This window comes from Elephas maximus, chromosome 6 (genome assembly GCF_024166365.1).
Source record: "Elephas maximus indicus isolate mEleMax1 chromosome 6, mEleMax1 primary haplotype, whole genome shotgun sequence".
In the NCBI taxonomy this organism is placed as follows: domain Eukaryota; kingdom Metazoa; phylum Chordata; class Mammalia; order Proboscidea; family Elephantidae; genus Elephas; species Elephas maximus.
This window is the reverse complement of record NC_064824.1, coordinates 94,073,829-94,091,158: the sequence shown is the minus strand read 5'-3', so window position 1 is coordinate 94,091,158 and position 17,330 is coordinate 94,073,829. Positions and strand designations below refer to the sequence as shown.

General features: G+C 39.3%; 1 protein-coding gene across 4 annotated transcripts in view; it reads right to left on the bottom strand.

The window, feature by feature from the left end:
- The window catches only part of SLC39A10 (solute carrier family 39 member 10), a 51,181-nt gene extending 37,048 nt beyond the window's left edge, over positions 1–14,133 (bottom strand). For 2 of the 4 annotated variants that reach the window (XM_049887732.1, XM_049887736.1), the window contains exon 1: positions 12,669–13,004. The gene's annotated coding sequence lies outside the window, so the exon portion shown is untranslated. Of the gene's footprint in view, positions 1–12,668; positions 13,005–13,400; positions 13,654–13,773 lie in introns of those variants that run through there. The other 2 variants (XM_049887733.1, XM_049887737.1) reach the window with 2 other exon arrangements.
- Positions 14,134–17,330: the final 3,197 nt, after the last annotated feature.

Genomic DNA, 17,330 nt, shown 5'->3' with positions numbered 1-17,330 from the left:
CTCAGTTTGTTTGCTGCAAACGTTTCTGAATATCCTGAGTCCCTTAATTATTTACATACAAAAGGGTGTTCTCAGAATGTTAAGTACATGAGTGACGTGATAGGGGTAATATTCAACCTAGTCTAAGTATTTTAAGTAAATCATTCATAAACTTTTCAACTTGGCTTGGAACTGCTATTGCATATGTGTGTTTAAGAGTCATTAGCATAGGCTAAGGAGCTACAGTAAAGAGACCCCTCCTACAAGGTTGTGGTGTAAGAAACAACAAAGTTTACTTCTCTCTCAAAATCAAAGAAGGCTGATGCTCCAGGTCTGTGGGCTGCTCTGCTCCAATCATTCAGAGACCCTTATTTTCAACATAGGGCTTATGTGAGTGCTATTCTAGCCAGTGGGAAAGGAGAAGGAATTGAAGTCCAGGTTCAGAAATTTCCTCTGGAGCAGCAAGTGAAGAAGAAGTTGCACACACTACTACTTCTCACATTTCACTGGCAAGAACTCAGTCACATGGCCTCAATCAGCAATAAGGAGGCTGGAAAATACAGTCTCAGCTACAACTTTACCACACATTCTAAGGAAATTAAGGATCCTTTCCTAGCCACAGAACAAAGAGGATCTTTGGGTAGACACAGAAATGGGGGAAACTTTGCCCCAGTCCATATCCCACTCAACTTTAAACACTGGCCTTGACAGGATTATGCTTAGTACTAGCCAAAATATTCTATTACATCTGTTGTGTATGGAGTTATTCAAGTTTTTTGCATTGAACATGTGTTAGTTTTATAATTTTTTTTTTTTTTTCAATTCAGCAAATATATATTGAGTTATCTACCCAAGAAATTCTATTAGATCCTGTGGACGTCTATGTCTGATCTTACTGCACAAGAATGGAAGAATGGATTCTGGTAAATAACTAGCAATTGTCATTACATATGTATTTTCTTATTTTACTGTCGATTTCTAGCGCATCATCAGAGTTAAACGTTTAAGTATTCTACCACTTTATAGTTTCTACCTTAATGTGAAGAGGGCAATTTTAGTTAAGGAATTGAATCATTATGCTATTTAACTATTATACTATTTATAATGCAAACATTTTGCTTCCGACAGAAAAAAAAAATTCATTAATATACTTCTGTATTTAACATTAATATTAAAACTATGTATTTGGTTAAGGTAACACTTACACTTTGGAGTGGGAGTTGACGGGGAGGAATCGTGAAGAGGATTCTGGGGTACTGTTAATGCTCTATTTCGTCACCTAGGTGCTGGTTGCATGGGTGTGTTCACTTCATGAAAATTCAATGAAATTTACCCGTAGCATTTAGGTATTTTTCTGCAGATTTATTGTATTTCAACAAAAATTTTATTTTTAATCCCTAGATTTTCTGGGTAGATTAAAAATATGTACTTCAACTTTCAATGAGTTAACATCAGTAATATGCAGCTTCTAGAAACACACTCATACTTAATCATTCCCAAAGACGATTTTATTGTTTTACTTTTTATTTTCAAATAATTTAAGTCTCACAAGAAGTTGTAAAAATAAGACAGTTCCCATGTACCATTCACCCAACTTTGCCCAATAACATCTTAACCAAAAAAAAAAAACCCAGTGCCGTCAAGTCGGTTCTGACTCATAGCGACCCTATAGGACAGAGTAAAACTGCACCACAGAGTTTCCAAGGAGCACCTGGAGGATTCGAACTGCCGACCCTTTGGTTAGCAGCTGTAGCACTTAGCTGCGCCGTCAGGGTTTCCTATAACATCTTACATAACCATAATACATTTTCAAAACCAGGAAGCTGACGTTAATACTATAAACTAAACCAGAGAATTTAATCTCACCAGCTGTTTTTTTTTTTTACATGCATTCCTTTAAAAATTACTGTGATAGAAAATCTACTTTTTAACCAGAAAGAAAAAAGTATCATTGATAACCAGAGAACCTTGCGTAACAAAATGTATGGTTATACTTAAGAGAAAGGTTAACTAGATTCTTAAGTGGAAGGAATGAGGGTTGGTAATCTCCACAGCAAGTTCTTTTATAAAGGCTTAACAAAAATCTCTAACTACAGGCTTTCTATTATCGTTTTTACTATGTAACATGACAAGTTACAAATCTTAAAATATATAAATAATATTGAACACCTATATCAAGAGTCAGTTATGGAATATACACTAATTGTTAACGTTAAAAATCCTCCTACAGATATATTCTCTAATGCTTTAAAAGATAATTAGCTTTTATTTCATACAGCTGAATATAATAAAATCACAGAAATTTTAAGATGAAAAGATCCTTAAATATATCTAGCAAAATGCTCTTATTTACATACGAGCATGTATGGGATGGTATACAGCATGATTAAGGTGATATATCAAGTTTGTGGCAGACTTGCAAAAAACACAAGCCCTCTAACTTCAAAGACAAGGGCTCTTTTTACCACATCAGCTTATTTGTACATCTTAAAGTCAGAACACCGAGAGATCATTACTAATGTAACCTGTCTAAAACATACTACAAAGATTTTTTTAAAAAAAGAAAAAAATAACTGTCTCCTACTACTTAGGGAAAAAAAAAAAAATCAACCCATCGCCATGGAGTTGATTCTGACTCGCAGCGACAATACAGGACAGAGTAGAACTGCCCCATATGGTTTCCAAGGAGTGCCTGGTGGATTCAAACTGCTGACCTTTTGGTAAGCAGCGGCAGCACTTAGCCACTACGCCACCAGGGTTTCCCCTACTACTTACTCAATATAAAAAAAAAATGTCAAAATGAATTTCATTACTTATAACCTAAGTAATGCCTGTTTGCCATAATAAGAAAAATAACACCCCCCAAAAAAGGTTAATTATAGAATTTCTTTAAATAATGAGTTCTCTGGAAGCAATAATTTTATTCAAAATAACATTAGATCATCTATTCCATGCTGTGTTCCTGTTGGGAATCTACACACACACACACACAATCTACAAGCAGCAATTTACAAAAGTGGATTTACTGCACAAAATCAGGAGATAAAACTACTCCAGGAAATGTTACTTTTAATAATAAGCTGCAGAATAAAGATTTTTGTTTCCCCACCATTGACAGATGTATGCCTCTGCGAAATTATAAATTGTAGTTTCTTCATCTGTAGTAATAGAATATTTTACCACTTTACCTAAAAATTTGACCCAGTGACTTAGGCTCACTTTAGTTCAGTTCTATGAATTAACATTCCAGTTTACTTCCCAATAAGCACTGTTAACTAGAAACGTCCTCTTCAGAAGCTCCCTCCCTTTTAGTTCCTCCTCCTTTCAGACTGAAAACCAAAACCAAAACCAGAGACCCTACAGGACAGAGTAGAACTGCCCCATAGGATTTCCAAGGAGTGCCTGGTGGATTTGAACTGCTGACCTTTTGGTTAGCAGCCCTAGCTCTCAACCATTATGCCACTGAGTGACCTTTTAAAACACAAATTAATTTCTTTAAATGTTTTTCCTACTTCTGATAGTAACCATCTGTACCACTGAGTCACCAAATAGTAATGAGGGGAAGTTCCTCTTTATGGAAGCATCTCAGTCAATAAATGAAGAAGGAATAATAGAATTAGATTATCACCTAAGGAATTAAAGTGCCTGAACACTGAGCTTCAACAACTGGTAACATCACAAGCCTTCAGGTGGTAGAATACACCACCACCTACAAGTAGTCTTGCAAAAGGGGAGAGGGGGCTGAGGGAAGAGGAGGAAAAATCAAACTTGAATCCAATCATGCCTACAGATCAGTGTTTAACCTTTTTTTCAGTATCATCCCCTTATAGAGTCTTTTTACACATTTATGTTTCATAATCATACCCCTCTGTTTATGTACTGTGGCCCTCTTGGAGAGCCACAAATCATTTTAGTATCAAATATAACAGTTCCCATTTCAACAATAACATAATTGCAGAGAGAGAGATGGAGGTGGTATCTATAGATTAAAAGGGTCTTAAGAGACATTAAATAAACACCTTGTGTGGACCTAATGAGAAATCTGACTCAAATGGTAATTTTTTTTTTTTAATTTTAAGACACTTATAAATAAAACAAAAATTTGAACACTGACTAAATATTTAATGCAAATAGTTATTTTTAGGGTTAATGGTTCTGTTATGTATTAAAAAGAGTATCTTTTTAAAGACATACACTAAAATGTTTGTAGATAAAATTACATGATGTCCGGGATTTGTTTCATAATAACATGGGAGGTAGACAACGATACAGACAAAAGATTGGGCCAGAGCTGACAATTTCTGAAGCTGGGTGGTAGGAACAGGAGGGTTCATTTTACTTATTTTTTCTACATTTTATATGCTTTAATTTTCTCCGTAACAAGAAGTGTTTTAAAATTTCATTTAGTCCTTTTTAATGGTTTTCCATTGTTTATTCTGAGCATTTTTACCTCAAGAGGTAATTATATATTTACTAATTAGTTCTTTAGATCCCGCTTCCACTCTTCCAGGAGAGCAGGATCCATACTGGCAATGTTCACCACTGTATCACTAGTATCTAGCATAGTGCCTGGAACTTAAGAAGTGCTTGATATTTATGGAAAGCATGGAGGGAGGCAAGAAAGGAGGAAGTTATGGTCTATTTTTCAGTCATGCTCAAACTCACTTGTCCATTAAGTTTGAGACTACAGTGGTAGTGGTGGCAATAAAGTGATTACCACCAATCTACTATGGCTTGTCGCCAATTCATACAATGAATATCTCCCTATCTGAGATTAGTAAATGCATTGGCTAGGATGCCTTTAAAGCCACCAGCTGCCTGCTAGCCAACTACAACTCACGGCACCTCGTGTGTGTCAGAGTAGAACTGTGCTCCATACTGTTTTCAAGAGATGATTTTTCAGAAGTAGATCACCAGGCCTTTCTTCCGAGGCACCTCTGGGTTTACTGAACCTCCAGCATTTCATTTTTAGCAGCCGAGTCCGTTAATAGTTTGCACCACCCAGGGTACCTTTATCAGTCACTAAATATTGAGATGTCCTCTGGAGCTACTAAAACATGGAACACTTCAGTACTCTTTCAGTAAATAAGCTTCGACCTCTTTCTACCCCCAAAGCACACAAACCTATGTAACATGCACCATGAAAAGGGCTTCAAGACATGAGTGATAAACTTACAACCTGAATTAGACTCACATGCATTTTCCCTTCAACCTGCAGAGCTGTGTTCACTTTCGGCTCATCATCACTGGCAGTTGTCTTCATTCTAAGAAGAGCTACTCCACAGCTTCAAATCTTTATCACTATAACCACCTTCTCTCTTCCCTTTGTGTTTCCTCTTTTAACATCTTGTCACTTACATGTACCAATTTTATACCAGATTGCCATTCAGAAGCACCGCCAGTTAAACTGATGAATCCTTTCCTGAAATCAGCTAATCAACTCATCAGAGAATGTCCAGGGCAATCTTTTTATAACACTGACAGTTTTTGGTGTTGCTGACAACACAAAAGCTACTTCTCCTCCACAACGGAAGCTTTCTGTCCAATTAACTTTAGCTGTCCTTTTAATTATTTCAAGCCATCGAGATCTACTTAATGGTTGGAAGAGGTAAAATGATTCACTTCAGTCATTCAGCAGGCTCTTACAAATGTGTAATCCAAACATCCAACTATGGAATTTTTACTACAAAGTTCCCAGTCCAATACTATCTTTATTGTCAACTTTTAACAATGTCCAATATTTAAGAAAACTACAAATTTTTAAACATAAAGTCTCCTTAGGGCACATTCTCTTTCCTTACGGAGCTGCATTCAAAATCACAGAGCTGGGGTGAATGTTATGATATAAAGGTACATAGAAAAAAATTAAGAAAATTATTGTCCGAGAAAACCAGAAGTTGTGCAGGAAAGGAAAATAGTTTATTATAATGCCTCATTTGCAAATAAAACATATAGAATAAAACATAACACTGAATCCTATTTGGAACCAAAATTCCAATATAACTGTACTAAGAAACTGGGATATGAGAAATGGGAAGGTACATGGAAAGATGAGAAGAGCATCAACTCTTCATATTTCATTGTGGGAAGTAAAGAGACAATGGGTGAAATTGAAAATCAACAAACAGTAATGTGCTATACAGAGACATGGCCGTAAATAGCAAAATAATCAACTAAAGAAGCTAAAAAAGTTCCTTCTACCTTTAGGCAGAATAATATTTAAGAAGGACAACAGGGGACTGGTATTTTTTCCCTAAAAAACCTCATAAAACTATTTGAGAAAGATGTGGCAGTCTGCTTCTGTAAAGACTTACACAAGTCCTGGAAACCCTATGGGGCAAGTTTTACTGTACTATACATAGAGTCATTGAGTTGTGGAATTGACTCCATGGCAGTGGATTTGGTTGGTTCTGTGATTTTCACAAGCGTTTGTCTGCAGTGTTTAAATCACAATATGCAAACATTTTTATCCCAATTTGGTGCTATTATGTTTGGTTCTTGGAAACTCTGTGGGGCAGTTCTACTCTGTCCTATAGGGTCGCTATGAGTCTGAATCGACTTGACGGCACCGGATTTCCTATGTTTGGTTACTTGTTTGGAATTAATGCCCAGGTGTGGGATTGCTTGGGAAAAGGCTACAAAAATTCTAACACTTTTCAGGTCTTGTTTCATACTTCCAAATCTGTTTCTAAGGAAATTAAGCTCAGTTTTACTGTCACCAGCAGTATGATCATAGCATTCTGGTTGCACCCTATTAGCACTTGATATTATTAATTTTGAAATAAAACAAGGTTTTAAAATTCATATTCCTTGTCTTATTCTTAGTGTCTCGATATTTTTATCAAACTATCTGAGCTTTTATAACATTACTCAATCATAATTTCTACAAATAAAAATCTTCAGTTCTGGTAGAACTCCTTCTTTACTAAGAACTCTCCCCTTTTGTATATAGATATTTTCACGTACATTCAACAAAACCTATCAATTTTTTGCAATTTCTTCTATGATTTCTATATATAGGAACACATTACAAACAAATGCTATATATATAACTTTGTTATAATTATATCCTATCTTACATAAGATATATTTTTCTAATACATTCTTTTACTGACCTCATTATTTTATAATATTTACAAATATGTATTATATTATTTGTAATCTCTGGTGGTATAGTGGTTAAGAACTACGGCTGCTAACCAAAAGATCGGCAGTTCGAACCCACCAGGCGCTCCTAGGAAACTGTGGCGTTCTACTCTCTCCCGGGTTGCTATGAGTTGGAATCGACCCCACAACAATGGGGTTTTTTTTTTTTATACTATTTATCTCGATAAGGAATATTAATGAATCCTTCCATTGCCCCTCTTCTTCAAGAGGCTATTTTTATTTTCCTCTAGGTAATACAGTGCAAAGTGTATTTCTTCACATATATGCACATTAAATTAAAAATTCACCTTCAGTAGGAGCACACTGAGAGGTAATACACCAAAACATTTGCTCACAGGCCTGAAATCACTTTATAAGGGAAGGGAGAAGAGGGAGGCATAAAAATAAGCCAAATATATAAACTTTTTCTGCTCTGAAGGAGTTATGAGGAAGACACAACCAGCTTTTAAATTCGAGAAGGTAAACTGTGATAGAAGCTATGTCAGAATTAGTAGAAACAGTGTGGTAAATTAGGTGGTAGCCTACTGTTGAAGGCCCAGGGCTTCACATTCCTTTTCCAACTCCAAGTATGATAAACGGATCCCTAGTTTAGTTCATAGTGTTCTTATTAAAAACAATACTTCTGGCCCTATTAAAGTGCATAATCTTATTAACAAGATAAGGATACTTCCTACACTTTGATTCACCTTTCTAATTCCTAAAAAAACCCCTTCTGAATGAAATGGGTGGTCCCCCAAACTACAGAGTACATATTAAGGGAAGAACCACGCTTGCTAGAGATGTTTATACAAGGACAAATACTATCTGATACCTCACTCTCTTTCAGGAGTAAAATATATACAAAATAATTTGTTAATTATAAAATCATCTACCACTGACTTTTAAATTCTGAAAATAATGTAAACACTAGTTGAACATGATTTTCGATTTTATCCCCATACTTGCACAAACTTATAACCACCATTACCCTACTGTAAAACATCTTTTAACATGAAAACTCAACACAAAAATCTACTAATTATCCAACCCTCTTATGTGGCAGCCAGAAGAACCCTTATGTTCTGACAGCAGAAGAGAAATACAGAATCTGACATTACGTTATTTACGATGTGATAATGAAAATAAATTGTGTTGGTTTAGCATGCCTGAGCCGAAGTGTGGCCTCCTGTGCTGTCAGTTTGGAAATAATTTCAATGCTACAGTTATTTAAAACTTTATTGTTATTGCTACTTAAAACATTTCAGTTGTAAACTGCTTCATATCTACAGGATATACTTTTGAATGTTCCCTGACTGTGGTAAATTTTTACTTTTGAGGATGCACACTTCGTTATTTTAAACCTAAAATCATAGTGTGGCCTACACATAAAACGTACAGATAAAAATAGCAAAAAGGAAAAAACACTTTTGAGTATAGACAATTGGTATAACTTGAAATCTTAAAATTTATATAAATGACTACAGAAAATCTGGTGGTCATTAAAGATTCTTGAGACTATTTTTCAAATATCATTCTATAAAATCCAGTTTAAAATAAATTTGAATTTAAAAAAAAGTTCACCGTGTGCATTTAACATTTTGAACTTCATTTTCACTACCGTTGAGGAGATAAAGTTATGAAGACAAAAGTAGATTTTTACATAACCATTTTCAAGAAAAAGCTCAGATCAAATGAATAAAATTGCTGTTATTCTTATACGAAACTAACTTTAACGATACAGCTTTAACATACACCCCTCCTCCCATTTTGAAAAATCCCACGTACTCTTCTGCAAGGTTAACTTGGAGTTACACTATTTTATCCCCACCCAAAGCTCCTCCCCACTGGAAAACTGGGGCTAAAAGTGATCAAAGTTAACCAGTTCAAAAAGACTATGCAACACTAATCAACTGGAGGTAATTCCATGGTGGAATTTATAGCACTATGGAATCTAATTTTAATTTAAACAGTGTTTTGTTTTAGGAAAAGATGAAGGTGAAGCAAAGTTCAAAGAGTATTAAAGGGGAACGAAACACTAGGGGGCAGCATCAAACTGTGGAGGCTTAGAATGGGCAGTTTTGTGGCTTGTAAACTTCTGTGTTAGTATATTTTTAAGGAGAATTACACTGACAACAAAGAGAACTTTATAGGGTTATATAACTTGTTATAAGGAGGAAAAAACCCTAGCTTTCTGTTTTGATTCCTTACACTTCTTTTCTAGTTCCTACTGTGTACCTTCTTTTGCATGTATCATCAGTTTAAAAGGCACTAGTGATACTGTCCCAGAGTATTTCCTTGGAGTAATCTTAAATTTATGTTTTGTTTCACTCAACATTTTAAACTGGATCGAACAGTTACAAAACCTTTGACAACCAAGCTTTGCACACTCATTGACTAATGTGTCATGAGTACCCACTATATGACAATAAAGCTGTGGAGCATGCCCCCTCCCTCCCCACAGGAAGTTAGTCTGGCAAGGAAAACAGGATGTGCATATGTAATTACAAGCTAGAAAATGTCTATAGGTATCATATATGAGTAACAGAGCAATAACAATAGAATAACTGCATCGTCTCAAAGGCCCAACCCCTATTGCCATCTGGTTCATTCCCACTCATGGTGTGCAATAGAGACCACTGAACCTCACTCTGGGGTTATAAATTATCAGGGAAAAGAAGTAGTCCTTCAACCACGAATAAAAGAATCAAAACATTTGTACATAGAAAAAAAGGTAAATGAATTAAGTACCTGGTGGCATAAGAGCCCTTGTGGCACAGTGGTTAAATGTTTGGCTGCTAACGAAAAGGTCAGCATTTCAAATCCACCAGCTGTTCCTTGGAAACCCTACGGGGGCAGTTCTACTCTGTCCTCTTGGGTCACTATGAATCGGAATCTACTCGATGGCAAGGAGTTTGGTTTTTTTGGCTTAGTGCTCTGGTGTAGTATCTCATTTAACAGCCACAATAAATCCATGAGGTAGGTTTTAGTATCTCAATTCACAAAAAAACTGAGTAAGATAAAGCAACTTGGAAGTAGTGGGTCAAAGTCTTGAACCTTAAGCTTCATTCCAAAGCCCAAAATTCCTTCCAATACTAGGGAGAGAAAAGAGGTGGTGGGAATAGAATAATATTAACAAGGTAAATTCTCTTTAGTTAAAAGCAAATGATTATCCCAGCTGTTGAATAATTTTCCCTATTATCTATATCTTGTGTCTTTTTTGTTTATAGATCTTAAAGATGTTATTAAACAAAACTTGCAATCTAGAGGCCTGTTAAAAAATATTTCAAACCAGATGCTCAAAAAAGGATGTCAGCTTTTAGCCATCTGTGTGTGTAATATAATTGGTGAAAGGCAGAATCGGTACAGGTTATAATGCAGTGTATTACTGATACAACCTTTTAAGAGTGGCCTTTTCATTACTACTTCCTTTAGAGTAGCACCAATCATTCTTGCACAGGGATTTTTAACTAGGCATCTGTGGACAGAACGCAGGAGTTCCTGAATTTGGAGTAGGAGGAAAAATACATCTTTAGCCACTGAAATATGGCAATTCCTTCAGTTATGAATGGAGCAAAATCACAGTAACACAGAGTACCTGATACTTTATCAATAGAAATCAAAGCTATTTCATCAAATTGTAGTTGTTATAAAATAGCTACCTTTAAAGATCGTTTTTACTCGCTACTTTAAGATTAGTCATTATTAGCCCTGTCGCTATTGTTGTGTGCAGCCAATTCCTAGAGATCTATGTGACAGTTTTCCTGGACTATAATCCCTACAAGAGTAGATCACCTTCTCTTCTCCCTTGAAGCCGCTGGGTGGGTTCCAGTTGCCCACTGCTGGGTTAGTACCCCACTGCTTAACCACTGCACCACCAGGGATCCTAGATCTGCCACTACTCTTTTCTTTTTGGGGGGCAAGAGGGGGTGGTGCACAAAGTTTATCCTGATAAGAAACCTTAAAATTGATATGAAAGTATTAAATGGGCGTATCATCACATTATTGCTTCTGGCTCTCGATTTACTAGTACAGTAACTAGTCTTAATTTAAGAGTTTTATTTACATTATTTATACTGCCAAATGAACTTGTTTCTATTAATTATTCCCTGATAGAGCAAAATCTATAGGGTCGCTATGAGTTGGAATCGACTCGACGACACTGGGCTGGGTTAGAGCAAAACCTTTCCAAGTATCAATAAAAGTCTGTTGTTTTCGGTGTTCTCAGATGACCTGTCAGGTGAAGCTAAGAATGTCCTCTCCAAATTCTTTAACTGCCACTACTCTTGTATCAATGCTTTACTAAAGAAGCAAAGACAGTACTTCATATGTAATGTTTCTATCACTGTATATCAATATAATTGGTTTCCACTGTAATCCTATGTATTTTATACAGCGCTTCAAACCCATTGGTTCTGGTTAAACCCCTGACAACCTGCATTTCCACCCCAGATATACTGAATCAGAATCTACATTTTAACAAGATCCCCAAATGATTATGTTTTAAAAATTTTGGGACCCACTGCTCTACCAGTGGTTCTCAGACCTGGACCCTCATCAGCAGCATCAGCATTACCTAAACTTATTAGAAATGCAAACTCTCAGCAGGGCTTGGAATAAGAACCGATGATTCTAAAGCCAGATTGTATAGGCTTAAAACTACCATTTTGAAGAGGTTTAGCTCACACAGGGAACCCTGTTGTGGCAGTGGTTAAGAACTCAGGTTGCTAACCAAAAGGGTGGCACCTCAAATCCACCCGGCACTCCTTAGAAACCCTACGAGGCAGTTCTACTCTGTCCTAGAGTCGCAAGGAATCGTTATGGACTCGACGGGAACTTTTTTTTTTTTTAATTTCACAAAGAAGTTAAAAACCTTGCTAGCACACACCACCGTTTTGTTTTCTTTAATAGCACTATCACTGCCATTATGCATCGTTTCTCCCTTTACCGCCAAATTCAGTGCAAGAGATAGAGGTTGTCTGGCATGGACCCCCAAGCCTTTCACAAGTGCCTGGCTCATAGTGAAGTCAGTAAATATTTGTAGAATAAAAACCCGCTACCGTCAAGTCAATTCCGACTCATAGCGACCCTTTTTTTTTTAGCGACCCTAGCAGAACTGCCCCACAGGGTTTCCAAGAAGCGCCCGGTGGATTCGAACTGTAGAGCTTTTGGTTAGCAGCTATAGCCCTTAACCACTACGCCACCAGGGTTTCCATTTGCAGAATAAGAAGTGAGAATATAATACAGAACAGAAGACTCTTCAGATAGGCTTTCAACTGCACTGCTGCAATTAACTAATTTCTATATCTCTAGCTTTTCCAATATATTACTTGCTTGTTCTTAATTACGCAGAACTTACACATTAAAAACAAAAAACAAAAGCAAATGCAAACCAGTCACATGCTATTTTTACTTCATCAAGAGAGATTAAGTCATTTCCAAGGTAAAACTGGAGCACTGAACAGTGACAATGATATAAATCAAAGTTAAAAAGGGATGAGCTCTTTTTTTTTTTTTTTAACTTATGTAGTTTATGTCACTCTTACTTAAATCAGGTACTTGGCTGAACTACCCTTCCAACAGAGGGCTGCGGGTCCAGTTCCTTTAACAAAAGGGCCCATGTGGACAGGCTCCCACGTGAGCTGGTCTTTACAGAAGCCACAGGAAGCCCTTCGACGTCACGTCGCCCGCGCTCTGGCAAGGCTCCCATCCTACATAAGGCGCTCGGGGGTACCAAGGAGAGAATCAAGGAGCTCAGAGCACTCCCAGACCAGGGAAGGGGGCCGCGAAGGTTCCCTCACACCCTCCCTCAGCCGCACCCCCGCACCGCTCTCCATTAAAACGGTTTAAGGAACAAAGCCTCAGAGGCTGCGCCACCTCCGGGCCCACCCAGCCTCCCCCACCGACCCTGCCCCACCCAAGCCCTCAGGTCCGGGAACCCAACAGGCTTAAATGCTGACTCCCCCGCCACGGCTTTTCGGTTGATCAGGGAGAAATCCCCACGAGCCTCCTGCTGTAGGAGCAGTGGCGCGGCCGTCCGTTAGACCGCTGTGCCTGAACAGCGGCGCCAAGGCTCCGTCCTGGGGTACCCTCACCCGAACCGGAAGGGAGGAGGGGGAATCGGAGGGGATTAATAGCCGCCTCCCGAAGACCCGAATAGGATCCTCCCAACATCGGGCCACAAGGTCCCCGCCTCCGCTGGCGACGCCACCACGGGCCCCCTGACCACCCGCGCGCAGCCCCCTAACCGCCGCCACCCGCCGAGCGTAGACACCTACACCCCCCGGCGCGGCCCGCGCAGCTCCCCCAGCCTCGGCAGGAGGCCGAGCCGGGCGTGGGGTCCCGCACGCGGGACAGAAAGATCCCGTCCACAGACCCCACGGCCCGCAGTAGCTCAGAGCGCACACGAGGAGTCGCGGCTCTCCACGCGCCGTCCACTGCGCGCTCTGCTCCGGCTCGTCCTCGCCGCCGCCGCCGACTGCAGCAGCTTCGGGAACCCCAGCACCCGGGGCCCCGGCTCCCCAGTTCTTTCCTCCCTTTCTGCCCCCTCCCCGCCCCCCCCCTCCCGCCGTCCCGGGACTAGCTGTCTCCGTCGCGCTTGGGACCGGTTCTGGGGGAGGGAATGTAAACAAATCGGGGTTTTATAGTTACCTCACACTCGAGTGCCGTGTGCATCTCCTCTCCGCTCGGTACCAAACCCCGGCTGCACCAAATCGTGTATTCACCAAAGCCGGCAGCGCTAACTGCGTCGCGGAGGCCTGCGCATCAGACACCACTCTACGCTAGCTGCGTACAAGGAGCACTCAGGTCCCTGCGCAGCCGCACCCCGTTCGCCTAGGGGTGCTACGCTGTAGGCGTACACGCGCCACCCAGCCATTCACTCCGGACAACGCTGCCTGCGTAGAACTGCACCGCTCGCGGATTCTACTTGGATGGTCGGAGCAATTGGAAATTCGAGTCTACGCAAACTGCGGAGCTCAATGGCTCCGCGCTAGTTTTCTTCGAAGAAAAGGACGCCACCGGGGAGTTGCGGGTGGGCGGGAGTCGGGCTTCTAACGCATGCGTGGAGGGCCCCTTACTACTACTCTCGCTGCTTGGCCGGTTGGTTGCCGCGGCCTTGGGCAGGCGGTTGAGTAATGGGAGCTCTAAGCACAACCCTTTTAACCAAACGGTTTTTGATTGATAAGTTGGGATGTCTAGTTATACAGGAATTAAACATCTATTTTCAACTAATCCCTCCCCCTCTTTTAAAGTAACCTTAGGACAAAAAGGAACTAATATTTATTTAGTTTTTTTTTAAGTGCGAGGTGTTTTGCATAGTTTTTTTCCCTCATATATTCTAAAGCTTATTTCCTGCAGGCCATCTAAGTCTAAAAGAAAAAGTTAAATCCGAAGAGCATGTCAAGCGCTCAAGAGTAATTCTGGAGGCTTCTGTCAACTTTCCAAGGTCTTCCACCACTTTATACTTAATTCATCGATTTCTTAAGAGCCAACCACACAAACTTTCGATCAAGCCAAGTAATTCCATGGACTGTCGTGTACATCACGCTCATTCTTGTTTCTATTCCTTTGCTCACGCCATACTTGCCTTCTGAACTGTCTCCTCCCCTCTTCTGAAGCAATCCACAACCCACATTTTCTTAAAAGGTTAGGCCTGGACACTTTCCCTTTGCCTCATTACTCTGCTTCCTAGCACTTACTTAGTTTCCATGTTGAGGCTTATTTGTGCTCTGCCTGATATATCTGTGTATTCTGTGTCCAACCAGTATCCAATTAATACTGAGAGTGAATTCTGGAGGTGCCTTATTGGTGCCTAGGAGAGTGTATGAAATCATGATCAATAGTAATGTCAAGGTTTACTAAGTGTCAGGTTGTTCTAAGGGCTTTACTCATGTTAACTTAATCCCTATAACACAATGAGGTAGGTACTATTCTCCTATCCCAGGAAACTGAGGCACAGAGGTTAAATAACTTGACTAATACCATAGAGCAGGTAGGGAGGAGAGCTGGGATCCAAACTCAGCAGTCTGGATACAGAATCCTGCTATTATACCTTCATGAAGGTTGTTTTGTTTCTGTTTTGTATCTCTACAAAGAAAATAAGTGCTGCTTAAATGCCTACTGGCTACCAAAATACTAAGCTTCTCATATCCTTTTTTTCTTGTTTGGTAAAGCCAACTCATCGACCTCACTTTTGGTTTCCACAGCGTCTATTAGACAAAGAGAGTCCTGAAGTGTGGAGGAAAGAGCTCAAGTCTAAGTCCTAGCTTCAAGTCTCAGCATTGCCGGCAACTGTGGAAGACAATGACTGTGGTCCTCAGATTTCCTGGATAAGTTAAGGGGATCGATCTAAATGCATTCTAAGATTCGTTCCAAAACTGAGTCATTACATTTTATAAAACCAGTATAGTATATCCTTTGGCTCCAAAGTGTAAAAAAATCCAAATTACCCTGATATTTTAAGGCTCATAATTAAATTATTGGACACATTATTATCAGCACCCTTAAAATATACATACTATTTTCCCCTAAATGTCATATAGCACTTACATTGCTTACATTTTAGGGCACCTACACTGCCTTTCACGGGAGAAAGATGTGGTAGTCCGCTTCCGTAAAGATTACAGCCTTGGAAATCCTATGCGGCAGTTCAACTCTGTCGTATAGAATTGCTATGAGTCAATTCGACTCCACGACAATGGATTTGTTTTTTGCTTTTGATGCTGTTTTTATTTTGGTTATGTATTTACATGGCTAATGTTCAGCTGGTATGCACAGGTACAGCTGTGCCAATTGATCAAATAAATGCTTCTACACAAGTTGGTCAGTGAACTACAGCTCTGAGTTGGACCTCCCCATGCTCCCCACTGCCACCCCACCCCTTCTCTCAGGATTTGCCAGGTCTCCCACATTTCAGAAACTAAAGGGTTAATATCTGGCTAAGAAGAATATCTGTAGCACCCAACTCTTAGCAATGACTCCCATTCTGATTGGTTGGTGCCTACGCTTTACTAATTATTACATCTTTTGGATATCATCCCTGAATAACACTATATGGTAAAAAAATATATATATATATATGGTAAGCTACTTAAAATGAGAGACCATTTCTCCTATCACTTTATAGGCTCACCCAACCATTCGTATACATTCAAGTACATACGCACAGCTTAGGGCAAGGTTTAGAGCAAAATGACTAGGTAGGATAAATGACTGAGCTGCAAACTAGTGTATCATTTTCCTGTTGGGAAAAGGAATCTCAGAAAATGACTTACAGGCTTACTCAAAATCACCCACTGAGTTAATCAAGGGAGGGTGCAGCAAAAATATCACTCTAATGTATTAATTTTGTTTTATTTTTACTAGTTTTACAGAAAAATATGTCTTAGGGAAAAGAATTTGCCAATATGCTAAAATCACATAACTTTCAGAAAGGGTCAGTTTTTTGTTTGTTTGTTTTTTTCCTAGCCACATCATCTGATTCATGAGGAAACTCGTCTGAACTATAAAAACAGTATAGATAATTCACATGTGTGGAGGGAAGAAGGAGTATTGACTTATGTGTAAATTGCTTAGTTTTCATTTCTTTTGCTTATTTACACTGCTTTGGTCACAAATTTGTTTCACATGTCTAATATTTTAAGCATGACTAATCTACCTCTCTGAGACATAATAAATCCAGTGGACTTCGGGTCCCTCAGAGGAAAAGAGCCAGCTACAACAAATGGAGGAAATAAGAACCATTGCTTCATATCTCAGTCTTTTGCCGTGATTAAGGAGAAGTCCATGTCATAAACCTGGTGGAGTCCCTGGGTGGTAGAATTGGTTAAAGCACTTGCCTGATACCTGAAGGTTGGAGGGAGGTTTGAGTCCACCCAGAAGCACCTCAAAAGAAAGGCCTGGCAATCTAGTTCTGAAAAATCAGCCATTGAAAACCGTTTGGAGCAACAGTTTAGCTTAACCAGTAAAAAATGTCTGATTGTGCTCTTTTAAGAACTATGTAGGTGGGATCAAACTGACAACAGCAACTTGAAAGATTAAATGGGAACCTTAGCGGGCAGTGAGTTTATGTTAACAGAGGAGGAACAACTCAGAGAAGGAGGGTGAGAATGGTTGCTTTTGATTACAGTGTAATCAATGTCATTGAATTGTACCTGTAAAAACTGTTGAATTGGTGTGTATTTCACGGGGTATATTCTCAACAACAG